At 43.5% G+C, this 19,006-nt stretch overlaps 1 protein-coding gene and 1 long non-coding RNA gene across 17 annotated transcripts in view; both read right to left on the minus strand.

Annotated features, from left to right (window-relative positions):
- The window catches only part of CPT1A (carnitine palmitoyltransferase 1A), a 37,736-nt gene extending 34,441 nt beyond the window's left edge, over positions 1-3,295 (minus strand). The window contains exon 1 of the mRNA XM_030274080.4: positions 3,162-3,295. The gene's annotated coding sequence lies outside the window, so the exon portion shown is untranslated. The remainder of the gene's footprint in view (positions 1-3,161) is intronic.
- A 2,881-nt stretch (positions 3,296-6,176) lies between these two features.
- LOC115495493 (uncharacterized) overlaps positions 6,177-19,006 on the minus strand; it is a 43,694-nt gene continuing 30,864 nt past the window's right edge. For 15 of the 16 annotated variants that reach the window (XR_012056295.1, XR_012056282.1, XR_012056291.1 and 12 more), the window contains one exon: positions 12,891-13,100. This is a non-coding gene — a long non-coding RNA (uncharacterized lncRNA). Of the gene's footprint in view, positions 6,283-12,890; positions 13,101-19,006 lie in introns of those variants that run through there. The other variant, XR_003960721.4, reaches the window with a different exon arrangement.

A 19,006-nucleotide genomic window follows, 5' to 3' on the forward strand; every position in this document is an offset into this window, starting at 1 on the left:
TGAAAACAATCTGTTAATTAATTACTAGGCTAACCCTAAGGAATATTAATCCCTACAGTTTCTGGATCATATGATATCTCTCCCCAATAGCATGCTCCTGTAGAAGATGGTTCCAAAATGTACGCTTAAACCAATAAACAAACAACCCCCCAAAACCCCAACTACCACAAACCACCAACATTCTCCAAAATCAAAACAGAAACTTTTACAACTGTTGGATTATTTCTAGGGTTTTTTTTTTTTTTTCCCCTTATACAGGACATATTATAGTGTTCCTAGGCCTCTTAGATAATTCTAGCCTCTATTACAATACATGTTACATTGTCCACATCCCAGCAAGCTACATCCTCTCACCTTCTAGAAATCTGGAATGATCTAAGAGAGAAGCATACTCTGCTAAAACACTGTGCAGTTATCATATCATGCAGAAACCTCCCTCACCTCATAAAAACCAGGCTCTAGACCTGGGTATTTCTTTTTAACTACTATAAAATACATACCCAGGCATTTAGAATATACAGGTTGAACCCTTCTCTCTCTCTTTGAACTTAATGAGCTTCTGTGCTCCTGCAGTAAAGAAGAATTATTATCTTCCCTATGACAACAAATGTTTCTGGAGTGACAGGACTTTTACGAGACATAAAAGATGTCACTTTTTAGGACTTAAAAAGATGCTGGAAGATGGGCAACAATGTGCAGTTATGAGAAAGTAAACTGAATTAATTGCTCCCACAGTAGTTCAATGGCAATTTATTGCACAAGGTTGAAAGACTTCAGTAAGGTCTTTTGGCTTGCATGAGGCTCTAAGACTGAAGAGCCGGTTCCAAAGACTTGCAAAAATATTTAAATTGACATTCACACTAAAGTTAACCCAGACTTGGAGAAAGAAGATTCAGTCTTTGGATTGTGTTACGTGGAGTTCAGGACTATGCTGAACGGCAAAAACAATGGGTTTGGAGCGTTAAAAAACAAACCAAAAAAACTCCCACATAGTTTAGGAGTTTTGCTGACTAGCTGGGGTTTTATTAGTGGATTTTTTTTCGTGGGGGGGAGGGAGGGTGTCATTTGCTTGTCTTCTGAGTAGAAACATTTGCTCAAGTCGCCTTTCAGCGCAGGCTTTTGAGAGAAGACTGGGGATGCAGCACCGTGCCCGTCGCTGCCGGGGGGGCTCAGGGCCCCTGGGGGGGCTCCGGTCCCGGTTCCAGCTCCGGTCCCGGTTCCAGCTCCGGTCCCGGTCCCGGCTCGGCGCTCCCGCCGCCCCCCCCGCGCGCAGCGGGGCCGTTCCCGGCCGCGGGCGCGCCCCCGCCGGGAGCGCTCACGTGACCGCTGCCCAGAAGTGGGTGAAAGGTCGCGCCGCCGCGGCCCCGCCCCGCGCCGCCCGCGCGCCCCCGGCCGCTCCAGGCCTTTCCACGCGCGCCGGGAGGGCGCTGCCAAACAAAAGTTCCCAGAGAAAAGGACCGCAAGCGGTGAAAGGAGCCAAGCGCACCTCTCAGCGAGCGGGGGGGGGAAAGGGTTTGCTCAGCTTGTGCGATTTCTAGTCCGGTTCTCAGCGCTGAGAAGCCTCAGTAGTTCAAGGTTACGCTTTTCTTGAACAAGTAATAGTGATTTGCTTCCAGGAAGAGGCTCTTCAACCAAGGCTGAAACACCCCAAAATTTTACAAAGCACTCAGATCAAGTTTACTGTCAAACTAAGTCACGGCTGTGACAGAGCCTGATACCAGCATAACTATGTGAAGTTATGTTTCCTGGGCTAACAAAGATCCACACACCACCACCTGTGCTATTGTAAACTGGCAGTCATTAGTTTATATCGATATACTCACAAGAGGAAAAGAACCTGCTAGTTACCACGGAAGCCCACAACACTTGTTTTAGGTAGCATCCAGTCCTGATGGTCAGAAAAAGCATAAAGGATTTAGCAGATCTGGAAACTGAACACATCAGATGCTTGGGAAACATAATGAAAATGTAATGAAAGAAGAACGAAGGAATTAGATCTCCATTTTCAGTGCTACTCCCCTACACACACGTGAAAAGGAAACGAGCAGTTTTCTGTACTGTAATTTCCTTTAGACTGCAGATTGTCCTCTTAGCGCTGACAAACTGCCAGGTTAAGAGGAAGAATGAGACGTTTGTGTTGGTCCTACTTTGCACTTTTCACTTTCCAAAAAGGGTGCTTCCTGTTACAGTTTCATCAACGCTAGTACACATCTATTATAACTGGATCACAGCCCAAGTAATATTTTAGGTTCAGTTTTCTATTTTAAACCAGAGAACATAGAGCAAAGACCAAAGCTGTGGGAATATAAGGCGAGAAAATGTAATTCCGTAATGCTGGGAGAATCTTGGTCTACCTTTTTACAAGAAGTCTAATTAGCATTCTCGTGCAGTAAACCTGTCACGCCTTGAAAAAGATATTACATTTCCCGTGTCTGTAGTTCCAGCAGTTTGTAGTGATTGTGGTTTTTATAGGTTTTACAGGCTGGAATCACACGGACATATAGACTAGTCTCTCTCTCATACACACACACACAATAAATTCATTTCCGCACTTGAAAACCCACCGCCAATGCCACGCCGCATGCACACTTCCACAGACGCGAAACTCCTCCCGGCTACGAGTCAAGCGCACGAAGCTGCGGGTCACCAGTGTCACCTTTGTTTTGGCAGCGGCAGAGATTCAGCGAATCTCCCGCTGTACCTGTGTCACACCGCTCCCTGCCCCCATCCCCGCCCTTATCTGCAGCGCTAAGGCGCTATCCCTCACACCGGGGCAAATCAGCATGGTGCCAAGGGCACCGCGCCTTTCCCGGGCTCTCCAGCGCCCGCCAGCACCGCGCCCACCACCCTTCCCTGCGTTCCCACCCTTTTCTCCAGCAAGGACGAGCCCTGCTTAGGAAGCAGCACCCGGACACACGCACTACGGAACTTCGCGCCTGACCTAATGAAAACCATAATTAGGCTAAAACCGGACCGAGCGAGCCCGTCCGCCCGTCCCCGATGCTGCCCTTCCTCAGCCCCAAGGAAGGCGGCCGGCGGCGCGCTGCGGGAGCGTCCCGGCTGGAGGGGGAGGGGAGCGGCAGCCCGCGGTCACTCAGCCGCACTCGGCGGGCACACGGCCGCCCCCGCCGCCCCCGGAGCGCGGGCCCCGAGCCGCTCACCTGCGGAGACCGGCGGCGACGGGCAGCGACCGGGCCGAGTGGCGCGGCGGCCGCTCGGGAAGCAGCGCTGGGACGGCGGCCGCTCCCCTGCACGCCCCGCGGAGGCGGAGCGGAGATGGGCGGGGAGGTGCCGTGGGAGGGGTGCGCTGGCCGGGGCTGGGCGGTCGGCGGGGAGCCGCATCCGCGGGGAAGTGTGGCCGTGGGGGCGGCGGTCCTGGGGGTTCCCGCGGCAGGAACCGGGAAACACGGTCCGTGTGGCCTCGCAAGCGTCCGCGGGAAAGAAGCTCCGGGGACTGCGAGGAGAGGATCGGGGGCTGCGAACGAGGCGGGGAGAAGCGTGCGCCTTGGAGGAGGATTGCGCGTGGGGCACCTGCTTGGTGGTGAAGGGACTGCCAAGGAAAATTGAGATTCGAAGCCCCCGGCCCCTCTGTGAGCCCAAGGGTTTCCTGGGCTCTGGCAAGAGCGGGGTCAGATCTTAGAGGGAGTGCAGGTGGGGGTGTGGGAGCTTCCAAGGGAAGGCGCAGGACAGCACCATCTCTTCCTCCTGGTTCCCTTTGCTCGGGAGCCCTGGCTGGAGGGTTTTTCATTTGAGTTTTCTCTTTGAGCCTGGGTTCTGACTGGCGCAAAGCATTAGGTGAGCGATATCCTTACAAGGCAGCGCAAGGGCAGAGCCCCGGTGAGGGTCAGCAAGAGCTTCCAGTCCTGGCCCCTTCGGTGTGGGAGCCCCAGCACGGAGCCAAGATAGCCTCCCATGGGAAGGACCAGCCAGCCCACTCTGCTCCAGCAAATACTGGAATTTGAGGGAAATTAGTACGCTCAATATATCTCAGAAAAAGTGACTACATTCTTTTAAAAATGCGAAATCATGAAAGTAATTAAAATGCAAAGGTGCCAGTCTCAGGGCAGAATGGCAGTCAGTTTGAAAATTACTAGTTTTTGAATTTGTAATGAATTTGCCACTTTCAAGAGCTTGGCTATCAGATGCTTTGTTTGATATTAGCATGATAACAGCTGGAAGCCTGTGCTGTCCCGAAAGGAGATAATGGCCTGTTTGGCTGCAATGGTGTGAGTATGGAGTCTCTCCTTCGAACTGCTGAGAGCTAGGATTCCTACATTTTTCCCATGTGGGCACACCCACCCAGCCATGCAATCCTTCCTGCTACAATTTCCAGGATGCAGCTCAAAGTTTACCAAATCCAGAAGCATGGACACTACAGACTATATCTTTCCCTTACATTGAAGATCACGCAGCATCAATTAAAAGAAACCCCCACTTCTGGTCAGAACTTTCCTTCCCTTCTAGTGTTGTATGCCTAATGATGCAATTTTAAGGTATTATTCTTTCAGAAGGAAACATAAAGCCTAGAAAAAAGCAAGGTGAGGAGAAGAAAAAGCAGAGGCATTTAGCTCTAATATCAGCAGGAGGAGAAAGAAAACAAAATAAATAAACCATCAATTACACTCATCAACAGCACTCATATCTACATATATCTGGCTAGGATAGGAATAGTGGATAGGAATCTAAGGTGGACAATTAATTCAGTGGGAAAAATCATGTGTGTTTTTCATTAGGCACAAAGGCAACCAAAATGCTTTGTTAGGCATTTATTTATTTACCGTATCTTGCACATGCCTTTTACTATCAAGATATTTGTATTAAAAAAGACCCAAAAAAATAAGAAATTTGCCGTAGTTCATTCTACCAGTACCTGTATACATATCTTAGCTCCAGTCCTTGTTTTCAGCTACACATGAAATCAGGAGAGTATCAGTCAGCTGAGAATATATGTTGATGTTAATTATTTTGTTCTCCAAATAATTATGTGAGCTGTAATGAATTAGGAGGTGTCAAGACAGAGTGCTTACTTTAACATGATTAAGGCCCCTGCAGATATCCTTAGTAAAGACATGAAAACTATTGCCAGTGTGATGATTGCAACTTAGCTAAACCTGACCTGACTTGGCTTTGTTGAGCTGGCAGGTAAACATCACAGATAATCCTGCGAGTAATTCCCACTGGTCCTGACACTGGCATCTAGGTCAGGCTGTATTCACCCTTTAACGCACAGAAGCCAGTTTGGTACTTGCATCAGAACAGCTTAATCAGAATATTTTGTGCCTTTTATTGCGGCAGCACGCACTGCTGAAATGCTCTATCTCCTCTGCTGTGTTTCTTCAGCTAAGGAGGTGATAAGGTAAAAATTGCAGTTGCGGCCCATGGCTGCAACTGCAATTTTCTGCATGCCTGCAGCATGGCTTATGTTTCTGTAGCAACCTTGCACTACTCAGCAAAGTTAACTCAATTTTTTCCCTTTAATCAGCCTATTTTAATTTCTAAAAAAAACTATGACTATCATCAGAACAGACCACATGTGCTTGGTGCTGTAAGACTTATTGTAACTTATTATTCTGATCCTTGTAATCCAAAGAAATCAAAAAAATCAACGACAGATCATGATAATCTGTGTTTTGTCAGACTGAAATCATATCAGTTTACCATGAAGGTTATGTAGTTCTTGACCTAAATATATTTGGTTATCTTATTCCAGGCCTTCAAGACTTTCTGGTTTCTGTACATGCAGCATGACTTCTTTGTAGCAGTTTTTCTTACTCATAATTTTTACTTTTGTCTATTTTTAAGATGTGGCAAAGTATTATACCCTAAACCTGGATCTGGTCTGGAAGTGTGGCTATCTACAGTGCAATTTTGTGTTTCTCTGTTTTGGTGTATTTTTTAAAAATATACTTCAGTTTTTCAAGTTGCTTATATCAAGCAGTTTCATATGGATAACAGAATTAAGCTGCTCATTGGAACTGAATTATTCAGGATCTTCAGAGCACAAATTTATTTGGTGCAGTCTCAGTTTCTTGAGCAGGTATTTTCCCAATTTGCTTGCTAGTGAAAACACCACTGCAGTTTCATTTTAAACAGGGCCAAGAGTACTTTTTTTTTTTTCTTTTTTTTTTTTTTTTTGTTTTTTTTTTCCCTTTCATGTTATTTCCCATGGCATGAGGGTATCTTCTCATGGCATCTGACAAGATGAGCAGGACAGGTCCTCTGGCAGCAAACTGGGCTGGCTGGATCATTAGATGAGTCTTCAGCAATGGAGCAAGTGCAAGGCTGTCAAGGTGGAAAACAGCCAGATGAATTCAGCTGCAGGAAGGCACTGAGGATGAGACTGTGCGCTTAAAAGCTGCTCCCAAGCTAAGCAGGGAGCCCCACTGGGACCCTGCATAGCAGATTCTCCCAGCGGCTCATTTAAAAACCAGACACCTGCATCCTTTTCTAAGGAGGCCCAGAGGTCTGGCAGCCAAAAGCCCAGGAGAGGGGAAGGGAGAATATCCTCAGGGCCCTGACAATGCACACATATACGTGAGTGTGGTCTCACTAAATGGCCACATTTACCTTCCATGAGATGGTGCAGGAAAAGTATTAATTTATTTGTTCTCCAAATAATTGTGCAAATTGGAAGAACTGTCAACTCCCTGGAGGGCAAAGAGGCCCTGCTGAGACTTTGACAAATTAGAGGCCAATCAATCTCCAACAAAATGAAGTTCAACAAGAACAAGTGCTGGATTCTGCACCTGGGACGGGGCAACCCTGGTTGTGTGCACAGATTAGGAAATGAGAGGCTGCAGAGCAGTGCCACAGGAAAGGGCCCTGGGGCTCCTGGTCCATGGGAAGCTGGGTCTCAGTCTGCAGTGCCCTGGCAGCCAGGAGGGCCAACCCTGTCCTGGGGACATCAGGCACAGCTGGGCAAGGGAGGGGACTGTCCCCTCTGCTCTGCACTGGGGCAGCCTCACCTCCAGTGCTGGGGGCAGTTTTGGGTGCCACAATATAAAAAATGAGCTGAAGCTATTAGAGATTGTCCAAAGGAGGGGCATGAGGATGGTGAAGGTCTCAAGGGGAAGCTGGGTGAGGAGCAGCTGAGATCACTTGGTCTGTTCAGCCTGGAGGAGACTGAGGGGAGACCTCACTGCAGTTACAGCTTCCTCCTGAAGGGAAAAGGAGGGGCAGGCACTGATCTCTTCACTCTCATGACTAGTGACAGAACTTGCGGAAACAGCATGAAGCTGATTTGGGGGAAGTTTAGGTTAGGTATTTCGAAAAGGTTTTTCACCCAGAGGTGGCTGGGCACTGGGACAAGCTTCCCAGTGAAGTGGTCACAGCACCAAGCCTGACAGAATTCAAGGTGTGTTTGGACAATGCTCTCAGGCACAGGGTGGGATTATTGGGGTGGCCTGCACAGGGCCAGGAGTTGGACTCGATGATCCTGATGAAGAGTCTCTTCCAACTCCGTGCTTCTATGAAAGATGCTTCTATGAAGTCTACAAAATCCAGTATCCAGAAGGGACAAGATGTTTTGTCAGGATCAAAATATTGCAAAACTGTGTAGTGCACATTACTTACCAGCCAAAGTAATTTAGTGATTTCATATACCACAAATACTGCCCATGTCTTGCCACATCCTCCTTCTCTTACATGTTCCAGACCCATCATGTCTCCCAAGCCCTCACTGGTATGAATCAACCATCTCATTCACTGTTGTTATACTGAGTAACACCAAACTCTGCCAGCACGCTAATGTCTCAGACTTTGAGCTGGCTCAGTCTTTTTCCATTCTTAAATACTTTCTCATGAAGATGCAGTAACAATTCAACAGATATTTAAGCAGATCAGAGTGTCTTGCTATGTCTTACACTGCTTTTTTTAACCAGAACTAACCTCACTTGACTTGTCAACAGGGTTATCAGAGTACCCTGTGATAGATCTGGCACAGAAAATATGGTGTGCATCTGTGGTTGCAACAAGAGAAAGGTGTTTTGGGAAAATAAATATGCCCCTCTTCTCCTAACCAGGATCCTTTTTAGAACACTTTTAGTTTATTCATTTTCCTGAGTGAGACAGGCATTTTGTCTTTAAGGAATGGCAAAATGATCACTCAAAATGTGTCACAACTTTTGATGGGAATTTAAATCCAAGTAAAACAAGTGTACAGTGCTCTGTCAAACTAAATAGGCTTTACAGTTTATCTGCAAAGTGCAAGTGCCATTTAACAACCAAGCAACACATTATTGCTTTAGAAATTGAATCCTCTCTAGTAATTCTCCATGGCCACTGTTATGTCCCCAGTCTCTGGTATTACTATGTAGAACAGCTGAGATAGTCTCACCTATTGTAACAATACCTCCAAAGAGATGACCAGGGAACCAAGTGAACACAAGCACTAATTAATATCCATTGGGAAGTACACAAGTGTAGCTCTAAAACACAGTTGACCAAAATGTCCATAAACTGAGCAGGTACCTAAGGTTTTTTAAGGAAGGTTTAAATTTTTAATTAACAAACCATGAGTAGATCCCATTGGGATTTCCTAAAAGTTCCTGAGCATCTTTGGCAGAAGAGTGCAAAAGAAATTAAGTGACATCTGCTTACTCAATGTTCCAAGCAATTCACTGTCTCTCCACGTTATTTTTAATACATATTGATCAGTAAAATCAGAATGAAAGCACTACTGTAGCACACAGAAGAGAGAGCCTTGCTGGGCAAGTTCATAGGGGATCCTCCACTCAGAAAAATGGGTCAAGGCCATTTGGTGGGAAGACCTGCAGCAAGTGATAGAACTGCATCACATACAGATTTTTAGATCTCATGGTTTTCATTTCTCTCCTGATGTTTCACTTCTTATCTGTTGCTTTATGTATTTATGGCTCCTGACTTTGTCCTTCACAGTCACATTAGGGGAGGAATACAAATCTTCTGACACCATCCTGGATGTGAGAAGATGGATGACATCCCAGGTCTAAAGGGCATTGCATACAAGCCTCACAGCATGTGCCTAAGGTTATGTTAACAGTAGCAAAATGGAGCCTGGCCAAGCTTTGAATAGAAACTATGTACCTGGAAGTTTTCTAAGGTAAGGGAACAAGTAAAAAATACAATACCAAAGGTTACTGCATTAGAAAGGTTACTGTATTAAAGGTTACTATATTAGAAAAAGCCACAGTGAATGTTGCAACCTAATGGTGGGTGTTTGTGACGCTCCCTGAACTCTGCAAAACTTTGAGAAAAAAACTCTGTGGCATATTTAGACATTATTTTAAAAGTTATTTAGAGGTTTGCTTTTCAGTGAGTCTGGCAGACACTTTTGGAAAGATACAGTTAGTCCACTCCTAAAATATTTAAAATAATCTACTGTCAGTAGAATATCTGTAATGCAGACTAACAGTCACTCTGAAACTGATAACATAGTTTTCCTTAACAGTTTCAAATGCCAGGCAAACTGGGGGGGTTTGCATTGCAGAATTTTTTTACTCATTGGGCCACAGATACTGTATGTACTATTTTCTACTGCAGTCTCCTGGAAGCAGAACTGCTTGTTACCCACCTAGGTCTGCAAGGACAATAATATTAATTATTTTGACTGTTTGCTTGATTTCAGGTGTTACAGAGTCTTACAATAGTTCTCAGACTGGTTTCAGAAGTAGATTGAACTGCTGTTTAGAGACAAAACTTTAAATTAAGGAAGTGAGTTCAATTCCTTGCTACTCTAATTTACAGCCAAAGAGTATCAGCTGACTTCCTCCTTTAGTTCAAGTTAAGCAGAGGACATGGGAAGGCTGTGCAAAACCTTATCTTTGCAGATGGGGAGTAAGGAGAAGAAAAGTCCTTTTGTTTCACCTGGTTTTGCCATTTTAGACAATGAGAAATGCACAGGATAATACTACATGCTGAGTGGACTAAAAGGTTTGAAGTGGACTAAAAGGTTCTTCCTCTTTTCTCATAGTTTTTGATGAAATGAAGCCTCCAAGCCTTGCAACACTCACTAGGGCTGCTGTTGGTTACGTAGTGTTGCTGTGTCACTGCAGCCCAAACCTCAGCAATCATCTCTGCCTGCCTGCCTGAAGCACATCCACTCATCTTCCCTACTAAATTTCCTTCTCACTCAAATATATATGCCTTCTTTAGTGTGGAGTACAGCAGTGTGAGGACATACTCTTCCATCCTGCCTAGAGCTTTCTGATTTTTTAGCTCTACATTTCAGGATACCTCCCAGAAAATACAGGAAATTTGAATCACACCAGCTTTGTCCCTATCCAGCTTCTCTTGGCATCTAGCCTCTGTGCCAGAGCTATTTCCAAACTAAGCCAGGTAAAATATCCGGTATTGAACACCATGGTCACAGCAATCAAAGATCCACAGTGCTACTGTTTATGAAGACTGTTCCTCAACCACTCTTTCAGGAAAGGTAAAAGTATTCTGGCTTTAGTCCTGAAAGAGTGCTCATTTTCATTATAATGCTCACCCTAAAGTAAAAACTCTCTCTGCTGTAGTTTCTCTCAGATCACACCAGTAATTTCTATAAATAAGCTGCAATATGAACTCAATTCCTTAGCCTTTGTTTCAGATGTATAATGCATAACCAACAGATCTTAAGGCCCTGTAGATTTGCAGTGTATGCAAGTCTCATCTTCAGTCAAAGCTGAGTGTACACATATGATTAAAATCCACCTTTGTACCTTTTCTGTTGGATTTCCTTATCTTTTTATATTTGCAGCCATAATAAACCATAATTTATTTGTGATGTGTTTCCTTTAGCTTCTATAGTACTTCCGACTCAAGCAAAGCAGAGTGCTGAATGGGTAAGAAGAGGGAAAAATCCTTCAGAAATTGGGACAGGACAGTAGAAAGTATTCCTCCCCTTCTGTTGCCTTTGATGTCCCTGATGACATGTTGAAACCTCTTACATCCTTACCAGGAAGAAACGTGTGGCTTCCAAACCAGGATCTTGGTTACCGCACGTGAATGTTTAACTTAAAAAGCCAAAATCTGCTATGAAATATCTGACATCAAGCAAGATGGGTTTTTGCATTTTTTCCTCTCACCAGAAACTGACACTAACACCAGCAAAGTCAATGCCAGTTTTACCACCAAGGCCTCATTAGAGAGAAAAATTGTTTAAAGGCAAAGAATTGGTTCAAGAGTTACTTTGGATGTTGGGTTTTTTTTTTTCTCTACAGTTGTCTAGTTTGCTGTTTTTATTTATTAGCCCTGCTTGAGCAATTCCCAGAGCAAACAATTTGTCATATTGGTCTTCCTTCTTCACTTAATAGGCAAAATGTATTGCCTTTATATTTTTGTAATTTAATATTTCCAGAGAACATTGATGTATCTACATATATGAAAAGCAAAGCAAGTCTGGAAAAAAAGTGTTTCGTACTGGGTGCAGAAGTAGCAAATTTTGTGGTACACTTCACCTAAACATATGAGGTGAAAGATTGGCTCTGTAAGTAAACAGCTAAGACATGCACCATAATGTTTTTCAGTTTCTGGAGAAATTGAATTATTTAGTCACATTTAATGACTCTGTGTTTATCAAACCATCCAAATGAGTAACAAAAATTGTTACAGAAAGCAAAATGTTTGACTAACCTATTTACCAAAATTAAGTTCAGGTCATAGCAAGATGGGCAGCAGAAAGTAAACCAAGTGCCCAAGTCCTTTACAGCTGTTTGGGTGGTCTGTGGAGTGACCCTAAGCATCCAGTGGACTTTGTTCATGTTTGTGACTGAGCAGTTCTGGTCCGTGTAATTCTGCTCAGTTTTGTTGTTGGACACACAGCACAGATTCTTCCTACATACATCTAAAACACGTAGAGCTGAGAACAGATAAGTAAAAGTGACTGGAAGCACAGACCACCAATGTGTTTCACAAACAAGTTTTTCAGGACCTAAACAGTTACAATATACCTGACTCTGTGGGCTATTTACTAACCTGAAGGCAGATCAGCTTCCTAGGTAATCCATGTCTGCCAGGCTACTGGTCAAAATACTGTCAGTCAAAGAGGGATTATTGCAAGTCCCTGTGTTCTCCCTGCTGGAGCTTCACACTCTCTGTGTGTGAGAACAAACCTAGTTTGCATTTGTGACTGGAAAGCTACTGAATTTAGCAATCACAGAGCTGAACTGCTGGATGACTAGAATAACACCTGCAGGGTCAGGGGAGAATGGCTAAGATAAAAAAAGGCATGGGTATGTGGAATTATTAAAAGCAAAGGCTGAGAAGTTTGTTGTCTTCTGTATAGAAGACAATATAAAAGAAAATCAACTGGCCAGAGAAAGGACAGCAGTTTCATCTCTCCTTCAAAGACTGTACTTTTTAATGATTTAAAATGAAGAATAGTGGAGAAAATCAATATTGTGAAATGTCACAGGATGCAAGGAAAGAGTGCTTTCTACCAAAGCTCATGAAAATAGTGCTATTCATCAGGATATCTTATGCAGGCCTAGTATTTGTAACAAAGAAAGAATGACTCTGCCAGTGACTGATTCTATGTGGCTTCTAGGAAGAAAATATGATTTGAATCGTGAATTTCATGCAGGCAGATTTTGCTTTTAAAAGTAATTCCATGAAAATTACTTTGGAAACAATGCATGGGGGAAAGATATGTGTTCTAAAGTAAAGGCATTTTAGAAAGTCCATAATACCATGTCCCTAAATGTACTTATCTTCATGAATCCTGACTTTAATTCTGGATTTTAAAGTGGTCCTCACTTTGAAAACTTGGTGAGGTACTGCACTGTGTCACATTAGGTCTTTAGAATGCAAGTATCAATGCATATGTTATTGAACAAGCACTTTATGCAACATGTTCAGTAGAAAATAGGTCATAGTGCTGTCATGTGGCTGTTGCTAAAAGAAATAATAAACAAATACCTTGGAAAATGTATGCTTCAGGGTTTAATGCAACATAACTACCAAGAGCCAACTACTCACAAAACATAGACTGCGTATTTTTCTCATTGTGAAACCTTTCTTCATGCCTTTGCAGCAGTTGCTTTCAAGCAGGACTTGACCAGATGACCCATTGACCTTACAATGTCTGACTTTTACCTTTTCCTGGATTCTTCCATATTTGAGGAGGTATTTTATCTCATCTGTTTGGAGAGAAGAAGGAAATGATGAATTCATTTTTTCATCCTATCATTTTTGTGACTGATCTTTTGTTATTTCATAATTTTCTCAGTAGCATAGGACTACCTGCATGGAGGTCAATATTCTTCTTAAATCCTAGCATGAATTGTGTTTAAATAGTTTTGGGTTACTACACTTAAGAAAGTAGCTAAACCTAGAGTTACTCTGCTTTCATACTTTTTCAGAGTGTACTTCTACAAAGCCCCTTGAGAGCTAAAGGTGTTTGCTTGTTTGTTCATTTATATCTTGGTAAAAAGTCCTGCACAATGATGGCTTCTCACAGATATCTGCAATTCTCACCCCTCTCCTGGGATCTGAGTTGGATATGACTTCCAGAGATAAAAGTGTGCAGTTTTGCTGGACGTCTTGTGATAGTGTACAAACAGCATGAATATTGATGCAAATATGATTGGACTTTTGGAGATATCAGCTAACTTCCCTCACCCCCTTTCATCACTAGCCTTCTGTGGAGGGGATTCTGGCTATATGCATCACTACTTTTCAGAAGCAATATTAACAATAACAATGCTGCAACAGATATGATGCAAAGTCTCAATTTTTTTTCACGGGGTGCACACCTTCATAATCTTCCTCTGATACCTGGTGATTACATTGGTAACAGTGTTAGCCCTGTGAGCCCACGATTGACCTTTCACATTGTACCTGCAATCCTCTAGTGCAGATGTCACCTGTCAGTGTCATGGGATTCTGTGAAGGGCCATTTCCCACCAAAGATGCCCTTGCCTGGAGCCTCATGTGTAGGATGCTGTCACTGGCCTTACTCCTAACCAGATGTGTTAAGTAATGGATATTACAGCATGTGCAGCTGCCCATGTGCTAAGCATACGTCACTGTGCCTATAGGGTAAATATCACATATAAGACCTGACTTTACTGGGAAAATTTAGACATTTTCTCCATTCCTGCCCCTCCCTCACACAAACTCTTGCAGCAGTCAAGAGACAGTACAGACCTTTGAATCATCTCTTAAAAACAAATGGTGAGGACAAATAGAGGGAGTCTTTCTCAAACAACTTGTCATTTCAAAAGAAGGCCACAGGCACAAAAACACTTGGCACCCTTGCCCAAAATGGACTCTTGAACTGAACAAGATACATGGTTTTAGGTTTAGCAACTTATTTATTTCTCTCTCTGTAAATACTGGTGCTAGGACACTATCACCTATGCTGGTGTTTACATTTCAGCCTGCTGACAGAAAAGGTGGACTACTGTGGCTCAATCACTTCTTGTTCAGCAAAATCTCACCAATCAGTCATGATGGAAATGACTTAACAACAGATCAAGTTGTTCACACAAATTAAAAGAAGAAGACAATGAAGCTGCATGCTTGGCTGGGGAAATCACTAGAGAAAGCATCACTGCTGGTGCCACAGCTCTCAGGGGCAGTCCCAGAGTGGCACAGGTTTTCCTCATGGCCCCAGACCATGGGCTGCAGTGATTAATGAGGCCACTGCTGTTTTCATGTACATGGGGACTTTATGATTTATGCCTCAGAATGAGAAAGCACAGTTTATTCAGAGGGCTAAAAGGGGAAACCTCCCACTTTAGAAAGGGAGGGTTCATAAGGCCAAGGTGGTATTTTTTAGGCTGAGGAACTGAATTTAGTGAAAGTTTGCCAACATCCAGGCACTTGCCCCAATCTGCCATCATGGCAGAGGTTTTCTTACCTCATGGTGGCTCTCTGATACTTAATCCACTAAATCTGATCCCAGGTCCTTCTGTGAGCAGTGCAACACATCCTTTTCCAGGCAGCTGCAACATGCCCCACAGGCATTGCAATGACTCTCCAGATCTAGAGGAGGAGCCCACAGCACTTATCTTACACATGAAAATTAATTATTAGATACCTAAAATGAAGTGGGATGGATTCCTTCTCAAATAAGTTGGTCCAGTAATGTTTATTTATGTCCAGATACTGCCTGCCTGCTCCCACTGATGACTGCAGTGCAGTAAACTCCATTTCTTCCAATGTGAGTGGAGTGTTTTGCTGTGGGGGTTAGACCTACAGATTTGGTCTTCTGACTATGTGTCTTTTGTGTCTTCTGACATTGTGTCTATATAGCAACTGAAATAATGAAACATTTAATTAGGAAAGGAAGTGATTCATAACATCAGTTTAAAGCAAAATATCTTAACATAATGAAGTAAGAAAGTTGCAGTGACTCATTTTATCTTCATTTAAATGACAGGGCATCCCAAGAAATAGCTGCAATTTGAGGGAGTCTCCTTTGAAATCCAGCCCAGCATACTTATTTCTCTTAGCTAGAGACACAGTGTGGGAATCCTTGGGAGCATAGGGTGAACTTCCCTCATGACACCCCGTGAAATACACTGACTTGCTGGGTGAAGAAACTCTACTGTGGAAAGATTTACACCCACACTGCAAAATTGCTAATTTAGCCTGATGAGATCCTGTCTCTGACAGCTGAGTGTGTTGACTATGCCAAGAAGCACATTCAAGCACATCCATGCTCTTCTTGGCTACAGACCATAATATGCACACAGCCTAAAGAATCACAGCACTTCATCAAAATTGTTAATTGTGCTTACTGCACCTGCATCCTGGTGACATTTAAATAATAATAGCCCTGTCCATAGTCCTGCCTGACTCTTGGGGCAGGCCCTTTCCACTTCTAGTGATGGAATCTTGTCAAGGACAGAAATCAGTTGCAGATCCTCCATCTTCCCAAGAGAAATCTGTGAGGTGTCGAGTCCCTGGCTCCAATCCAGCAAAGCATTCAAATACTTTACCTGTGCATTTTGTGTCAGTGTTCATGTGCTTGGAGATGAACCTGTATTTTTATGGCTGCTGCAGAGGAGAACAAGTCCTTAATGTGCTGGGTGATGTGTAACAAGAGCAGCATTAAACCAAAACATGGTATTTGAACTTCTCACTTTTCAGATTTTTAGGCCTTCCATCTGAGTGACATCCATGTTCAAACAACTACTTTCAGCAGTGATTTTTATATTGAAGCCTCCTTTTAGGCTCTGCAACATTAGAGAGTAGAACTTGGCCTTCAACTTACAAGAGCACCAGTCCCTAACAGACCCACAGGTCCCTAACTGGTCACCAACAGAAGCGACAAATACGACAGAATTCAAACAATGTGTGTTTTTGGTGCATGTCTGGTATTTGAAATACCTTTCTCTGCTAGATGCCACCACCAGTTAATTTTCAGAAGTAAGTTTCACCAATATACAGGGATAAGAAGCAAAACAGTGTGAAGTACAGAAAAAGTTGCTGAGACATGCAGACTCAGCTCCAAAGGCAAAAAATTGTGCAAGAATTCCCTGTAACTGATGACTTATTAAACTAAGGTGTGTTTATGAACTACAGGAACTGGGTAGTTATCTACTTCCTGGAAGTTCTTAAGTGTTGCCTGGAATATTTAATTCCCTTTAACTGAACAAAGTCGACTATAACACAGAAAAATCCCACAGGTTACAAACAAAGCCTGGCAAGCTTTAAAAGGGGGAAGAGCAAGACTGGCATGCACCACAAGCCACTAGAGCCAGTCTCAAGCTGTTGCAATTTACTTGCTGCATGTCTGGTGTGTCTTCCCAAGCAGTCCTATCTCCTGGTGCTTTCTATTCAACAACCTTGTCCTAGGAAATGCTGAGTGTTGCTCACCTTCTTTTTAGCCTTGCAGCCTCTTAACTACACCACTGCCACTGTGGCTAAGCACTCTCCTTCCAAATGAAATAAACCATCACATTATTTTACACTCCACAGGATCCATCTCCAAACTTAAAAACTTTCAAGCACAGCTTCCATACAAAAAGTGCCAGGACAGAAAGCTGCTGATGGCACCTTGCCCCCTTGCCCATCCACAAATCCACTAGATGGGGATAAGCAGCTGCCCAGCAAACTAAGTGCACCATGGCACAGTATCATCTACCACAATTGCAGCTACAAAACTGAATATGTCTGGTGACTGTTCACACACAAAGGGTATCTGGAAAGAAAGCAGTTGCAGGCCTTCAATTTTGCACTGCAGCCCACAAACTACACACCCTGTGCTTTCTTTTCCACCTCAATATACCATGCTATTATTTACTTTCAGCAGGTTAGAGCACAAAACCTGAAAACAGCCAGTATCTGCCACAGAAAAAAACCCCAACAAATGCCAAGAGAGAAAGCTGTTGCTAGCCTTCCTCTCTCTGCAGAGCCTATCAACTGCACTTCAGACTCTGGGGCTGAATGTGCTTTCCACGCCTTGCACAGCTGCCTGTGATGTCCTTGCTGAACATAATAGCTGCTTGTGTATGAATGGAAATCCTGGCTTTGCCAGGTGTTTGCAGGGTCACTGGTGGCCCTGTTGTGATGGTGTGGGAGCAGGAAGCAGGGTTCTGCAGCTTTTGATGATGGCATTGTGGCTGAGTAGATGGCAGGGGAGAAGCAGGGCACTGGTGTGAATTGGAGGAGTTATGCTGATGGCTTGTATTGAGGAGAAGGAGTAACAACAGCAAGGTGTGTTGTGGTGTGTTGCAAAGGGGATGAGCCAGAAGATGGGAAAATGTCAGTGCCCTCCTTTTCACCCTATCTAATACTGGGGCAGGGATAGATAAAGAGGATGTGATTTATTATGCAAGTTAAATGCTCACATAGCTGGGAAATTCTGCACAGTTGCAGATGGAAGGCTCGATCCTGTTGGGGAATGAACCAGACCTTGGAGAAACCTAAGAATGACATCCTGGATGTGATACTGAATGCTGCTTAGAGTGGCAATCTGTATATAACATGTTCCCAGTAAAGAAGAGCATAGGCTGGTGTAGGTTTTCAGAGCAATAATCCAAATAAATAATGAGCAAGTACTTATTTGACTAATTCGGATTTAGAAGATGCTTTCTTTTGCATTCTGGTGGATGAGCAGAAATCCAACAATGGGAAGAAAGATGCAGGACAGTACTACCACAGAGATCAAGAAACAGCTCTACTCTCTTTGGTAATGTATTTGCAAAAGAACTGGAACAATGGGCAGGTAATGATAACAACATAATTCCATGCCAATATGTGAATGAAAGAAGGTCGATTGGCAGAAATACTGAGACATTCAAAAATGAAAACAATTTCTGCAGTTTGGTGGATAAGTCTGTTGGGAGGAATGGGTTAAAGGTGAGGAATGTTATCAACAGCTCAAGAGACTCTGCAGCTGGGAGTAATCCTTCATAAAGCAGAGTGAACAGCAGGCCAGTGAGGCTGTAGCATGGAGAAGTTCAACAGTGTCTGTGTGTGCCTCTGCCTGGGTGTTGCTTTGGGGATCCCCCAGTTAGCAGGACAATGGAAACAGATTTGCTCTAAGTGTTTAAACTGTGGGTTTGTGGTATTATGGTTGGCTGCCTGTGAACTTGGAATCATGAACTGTGAATTGACAAATTCTCACAACCACTAGAAAATCAATCTGCCGTGCAAATAATCCTAAAATCCCTGTAGGAGTGGTAAAAGCGGGAATAGCTCCAGGGGAATACTGGCAAATAGATTTCTCCAAGATATCTAAATGTAGATGTTATAAGGATCTGCTAGTTTTGGTTGATACTGTTGCAGGATGTGCAGAAGATTTCCATTGCTGCACCAGTTGACCCAGGGAGGTTGTTAAAATTTTTAATAAAAGAAATAATTTTTAGATTTGTAATTCCAGAGATTTTATCTTCAGACAACAGAGGAGGTTCAGGGATTGTCTACTTTCCTTTGTTTAAGGGGCATTTGCACACCCCTCAGAGAAAACAATCTAATGAAAAAGTAGAAAGGTTGAATCAAGACAAATTGTCAAATTTTAGGAAGATGTATTATCTGTTGCTTTACTGAGAATCCAGATTACTCCATGTGCTAGAGAGGGAGTAAACTCCTT

This window comes from Taeniopygia guttata, chromosome 5 (assembly GCF_048771995.1).
Source record: "Taeniopygia guttata chromosome 5, bTaeGut7.mat, whole genome shotgun sequence".
Lineage (NCBI taxonomy): Eukaryota > Metazoa > Chordata > Aves > Passeriformes > Estrildidae > Taeniopygia > Taeniopygia guttata.